Source organism: Lepisma saccharinum, chromosome 15 (assembly GCF_977018435.1).
Source record: "Lepisma saccharinum chromosome 15, izLepSacc3.1, whole genome shotgun sequence".
Classification (NCBI taxonomy): domain Eukaryota; kingdom Metazoa; phylum Arthropoda; class Insecta; order Zygentoma; family Lepismatidae; genus Lepisma; species Lepisma saccharinum.
In genome coordinates, this window is record NC_139243.1 from 18,654,031 (window position 1) to 18,660,030 (window position 6,000).

A 6,000-nucleotide genomic window follows, 5' to 3' on the forward strand; every position below is an offset into this window, starting at 1 on the left:
AGCAACGTATTTCCTGTCACCGGAAAACCCATTTCCGTCCTAGTCAGATAACGAAATTGTCAGGAAAAAAAAGAGATGTACGGTTGACTACGTATTTGTTGAATTTGTGTCATTGTGTCAACGTTGATAGCATATACAGAGAGAGGGAGCGAAATTGTCGTTTTTCTAGATATCCACAGGCAAAAGCATAATATTTTTTTCAAATACAATATGACAGTCGCTTTTCGATACCGAAAAACTAAATACAATAAGTATATATATATATTTACAATATTAATATTTATTTAACAATATCTACCTACAAATTTGCCTCGAACGAAAACATGTCATAGAAAAACATTTTTCCAACCGTAAATTCAAAAATTTTGGCCCGCGCGCACGCGTGCGTGTGCGTGTGTGCGTGTGTGTGTGTGTGTGTGTGCGGCACATCGTTCCCCCGAGAGAGAGAGGTTTACAAAGGTTACGATATACGGAGTTGGAAAATTACGATATGGCGCATTCGCTCATTACTGTCCCCAGCTATAAGTTTTTCTCTCTCTCTAGCCCTTGCCAACTAAAAAAAGTGTAGGTAGGAGTTGGCAGCACTGCGAGAAAATAGAGATCATGCCTTACAAGAAAAAACCATTAAGGCGATTTTTATTTGATGACGTTGAACCCGTGTAGTGTTCCCATCCATCCATCTCTCTCTTTTACGGCAGTGCCGGCTCTCTTTGTTTAGTATATGTAGGTTGGCAAAAATTGCTTTATGCACTGTAAAGCAAACCTCAAGCAAAATTGCCAGCCCCTTGCTTTAGGTTAGGTTAGACAAAAAAAAGCTGTAGGTAGGCTGTCGGCTGTTTAACTCTTCCCTCTCTCTCTTCTCTGTCTTTTTTGTAAAAAGCTATGGCAAAAGTACCAGTAGGTTGGCAACCTTGCTTTATGCACTGTAAAACAAGCCTCAAGCAAGGTTGCCAGCTCCTTGCTTTAGGTTAGGTTAGACCTGGTTAGGTTAGGTTAGGTTAGGTTAGGTTAGGTTAGGTTAGGTTGGGTTACGTTAGGTTAGGTTAGGTTAGGTTAGGTTAGGGTGGGTTAGGTTAGGTTAGGGTGGGTTAGGTTAGGTTAGGTTAGATTAGGTTAGGTTAGGTTAGGTTACATTAGGTTGGGGTGGGTTAGGTTAGGTTAGGTTAGGTTAGGTTAGGTTAGGATGGGTTAGGTTAGGTTAGGTTAGGTTAGGGTGGGTGTTGGCAGCTGTCGGTTGTTTAACTCTTCCCTCTCTCTCTCCCCTCTCTCTTTTTTTTTGTAAAAAGCTATGGCAAAAATACCAGTAGGTTGGCAACCTTGCTTTATGCACTGTAAGGCAACCCTCAAGCAAGGTTGCCAGCTCCTTGCTTTAGGTTACGTTAGACCAAAAACCTTGGTGATTTTTTCGAGTAAGATGTTGGTAATACTGTGTCCGAAAATAGGGGGGGTTATGCCTTACAAGAGCAAACCATTAAAGCAAGCCCCACCGAGCTTTACTTTCGAGTGTAGTGTTGCCAACACTGCGAGAAAAAAGTTGCCTGCTCCTTGCTTTAGGTTAGGTTACCCCAAAAACCTTGGTGATTTTTTCGAGTGAGGAGCTGGCAACACTGCGAGAAAAAGGTTGCCAGCTCCTTGCTTTAGGTTAGGTTACCCCAAAAACCTTGGTGATTTTTTCGAGTAAGGAGCTGGTAACACTGCGCCATCAAATAGAGCTCATGCCTTACGAGAGAAATCCATTAAGGCGAGCTCCTCACTTCAGCTCCTCACAAGAGGACGTTCAACCGGCTTAATTGGACTACTGGGGTAATACTAGATCACATTTGCGACAAATTTGACCCTATGCACCGGTGGTCGGAAATCAATGGGTTTCGAGTTATTGCAGTTTGTAGATTTTCGTGACATATTCCGACTTGAGACCAAAAAACTACTAATTGTGAAAAAACTACTACACCCTGGACACTTAATTGACACGTTGCTAACAGCTGACGAATGAGTGACTAATGGGAAAAAAAATCATGCCCAAAATTCCCATACCCACAGAAGGGAACAGTCATTGGAGCACACGTCATGAAGAAATTTGGAAATTATCGTTTAAATCGAAGAGGATTACTCAAAAAAAATGGTAACACACTTAGCGTAAAAATTACGGAAAGAACTTCCTCGTTTCATAAGCTCTCCAAAAAGATACAAATGTTTTTAACTGGCACACGGGTTGGGGGAAAAATCTGAATAAAAAGCGAAGAAGGCGCGTTCTAGACCTCTTTCTAAAGTGTTGTCTGTTGTGAGAAATAAAGAAACGAAAATGAGTGAAATAATAATGTTATTTACCATTCTCATGATTCCAGGTTGTCAGAATTAACTGTTACGAAAACTAGAAATCCTGTTCAAATTGCCTCCCCGGTTACGTATGCAAGCACGCAACCTGCGGCGTATTTCAGACACAGTCACTCGCGTTGACACTCAGTCTCTTATGTATTGAGCGGCTGTCACAATTCTCTCTCTCAACTCTTCTTGGGAATCCACTGGTGTATTGTAGACTAACTCTTTCATGTGACCCCAAATGTAATAGTCGCATGGCGTCAAATCCGGACTCCTCGCCGGCCAGGGGGTCGGGTCGCCTCTACCAATCCATGGCATGGAATAATTGTCGTCCAGCCACTGTCGCACACCCCGGAAATAGTGGGCTGGGCAGCAATCATGTTGGTAAATCATACCCCTTTTTGTGGCGAGCGGCACATCCTCCACCAGCGTCGTCAATTCTTCCCTTAGTTTTTGTAGGTAACGCCGTTTAGGTTTTGTGGCAGATAGAATCACATGATTGTGGATGATTTCCATTTTGTGAGAATTTTCTCTGGTGAGCCTTTTCTTTAGATTTTCTGGGGTTATGACACTTAGGGGACCAAAAATGCGCATTATGAAAATTCGTAATACCATCGCGGTCGAATTTGGATTCGTCCGTCCACAGAATTCTTGTCAGATGATGGGGGTCTACAACGCGCCTTCTCCTCTTTTTATTCAGATTTTTCCTCCAACCCGTGTGCCTGTTGACAACATTTGTATCTTTTTGGAGAGCTTATGAAAGGAGGAAGTTTTTTCCGTAATTTTTACGCTAAGTGTGTTACCATTTTTTTGAGTAATCCTCTTCGATTTAAACGATAATTTCCAAATTTCTTCATGACGTGTGCTCCAATGACTGTTTCCTTCTGTGGGAATGGTAATTTTGGGCATGATTTTTTTTTCCATTAGTCACTTATTCGTCAGCTGTTAGCAACGTGTCAATTAAGTGCCCAGGGTGTAGTAGTTTTTTCACAATTAGTAGCTTTTTGGTCGCAAGTCGGAATATGTCACGAAAATCTACAAACTGCAATAACTCGAAACCCATTGATTTCCGACCCCCGGTGCATAGGGTCAAATTTGTTGCAAATGTGCTCTAGTATTACCCCTTTCCAGGAATAGGTCGAATTACCAATCAGCCTGTATACACGTATATAGACTGTATATATAGTATGTGTGTTTAGTGGCGTATCAAAAGTGTACTGTTACCAAGAATATAATACTATCCACCTTGCAATTGCTGCCTGAAAACAAATAACTTTACGATTTTGTAATATATTTTCATAATTAATCCTTTTTCTTCTCCTTTCTTGTGCACTGTTACAGTTTGTGTTCCTACGCAGAAATTATATCTTAGCCTTAGGAATAATGCTGTGCAGTTTTATTATTGTTAGCTCTTTGTCAGAAATAACCCCATTAATAGCATCTTTACAAGTTACGGGGAATTCATGATGTCTATCCACAATAGCAGAAGCAGAACCTTCGCATTACAGCTTAATATTGGTACAACATTGCTAACACTTTTCAATATATCTTCAGCGGCCCAAATACTAACGTGCAAATTCCCTGCGTATTTACGCAAGTACGTTACGCCAGGATGCCGAGACGTACACTGCGATGTACATTTGCGTCCGTACACCCTTCCCTCGGAGTCCAGGGCTTCCAGCACAAGCTCAGGTAGTCCCGTGCTTTCTACAAAGAGGGTCCACAGGGACCGACGTTAGAGCGGTGGTACCTCACGGATTATCGTTGTTCACAATAGCTCAGACGTGGTCGAGTGAGGAGCAGAGCAAGATGCAAGTGCGAACAAAAAAATAGCAAAAGTTCGGGTTTTCTCCCCAAAGTAGCTGGAGAAGAGGGGGCAAACTCCACATTTTTATGATTTTTTATTAAAATTCGGGGGATGCAGGCCGTAACCCCCCCGCCCCCCGCGGTTGGGGTATCCAAATTTTACATGCTTGCATGCACTGATGTTCTACCTGCAAAACAAAAGTTATCCGAAGTAGATTGGTCCCATAGTGTCCAAGTTATAACAATTTTCTGAATAATATGCAAATTGGCTAAAATTCGCTGTTTTGAGTAAAAAAACAGAGTTTTACGTTTTTCCTTATTATTCAAATTGTATTGCACCCACAAACATGAATCAAGTTTCATTCTGTTGCGGAAGGTCCATTCTTTGAAAAACAAAAGCAAAAGTTTCAGTTTTCTCCCCAAAGTAGCTGGAGAAGAGGGGCAAACTCTACATTTCTTTGTTTTTTTTCATTGAAATTCTGGGGATGCACACCCCGCCCGTAACCCCCCCGCGGTTGTGGTATCCAAATTTTACATGGTTGCATGCACTGATGTTCTACCTGCAAAACAAAAGTTATCCGAAGTAGATTGGTCCCATAGTGCCAGAGTTATTACGATTTTTCTCCATTATATATACGAATTCAAATTTCGCGCTCAAAGCCTCGGCTACATTGGGCTTATTTTCGTCAGACCGCGCGGCGTACTAAGGGTTAATCCCCAGACGCCTTTACGCACGCCTATACGCAGAGAAGTTAAGACCTCCTAAACTTTTGAAAATTATGGGGGTGCGTAAAAAACCTACGGTCCGTATCATCCGCAGCTCCCCAAATACTGTCGGATTTCTACGTCACGTGCAAATTTTAATGACTTCGACGTGTTTTACGCAGGTGTATGGGCAGATTTACACGCAGGAGATCAGGGGGGAAATCTACTACAACCAAAATTAAAAAATCTCCATAGCCACAACCTCACAAAGGATTATACTGGCTGTGGGTCAAGACGCCAGAGCCTCGCTGACCAGCAAAAATGCAGTTACGGGGTGTATACGTGGAAGTGAGGGTGACCTCCTCAGTATGTCACCACCTTACGTCGCGGATTGGCTTCGTAAGTAATATAAACAACATCTTTGACTCATTTATATGAATAATAGCCAGAGAGATATCCGCTTCGGATGTCTGAAGAAGAGGGGTACTAAAACATATTTGGTTTAGGAAATATTTTTCAGCTATTATATTAAAGTCTCGAATGGCACTATACCGAACGTATATGGGCAGAACTCTTCAACGTTTATATCCACGGGAACTTCCGTCCACCGTCCTCGCTTGCAGCGTTGCCAAATATAAGTCCTGACCAGTGGCGAAGCGTGACATTTTTACTTAGTCATCGCAAGACTTGCCAAACATCAGGGTCAATCTTTCAACCCGGGAAGGGGGAGGGGACATTCCTACATTGATTATGATGATAACAGTGTTCGTACATGACGTGTGAAGTAGAGATGGCTAAATCTATTCTTAAGAAAGAAAAAAAAATGAAAAATTGTTAAACTTCTCTCTCCGAAATTTGGATTGCTTTCGAAATCCGGGTAGTAGAATTTTTGAATCGAGATTTTTAGATTTTCCGGAATCCTGATATTTTTGGCCATCCCTGGTGTGAAAGTAAGATATGTTAGGGAAAAGGTTCTGTTTGAGTAAGTATGTCTATCACCTCGAGAACAAAAATCTTGATCAATCTTGTCATTTGTAAGCATAGTAAACACAAAACAGCAGGAAGTACTTCGTGTTTTGTAAACCAAGAACAGTTTTTCCCCCAAAAATCGACATTTGAACCGGACGCTCCAAAAAAATGTAAAGAAGAAATACTATGAAGAAAATAGAA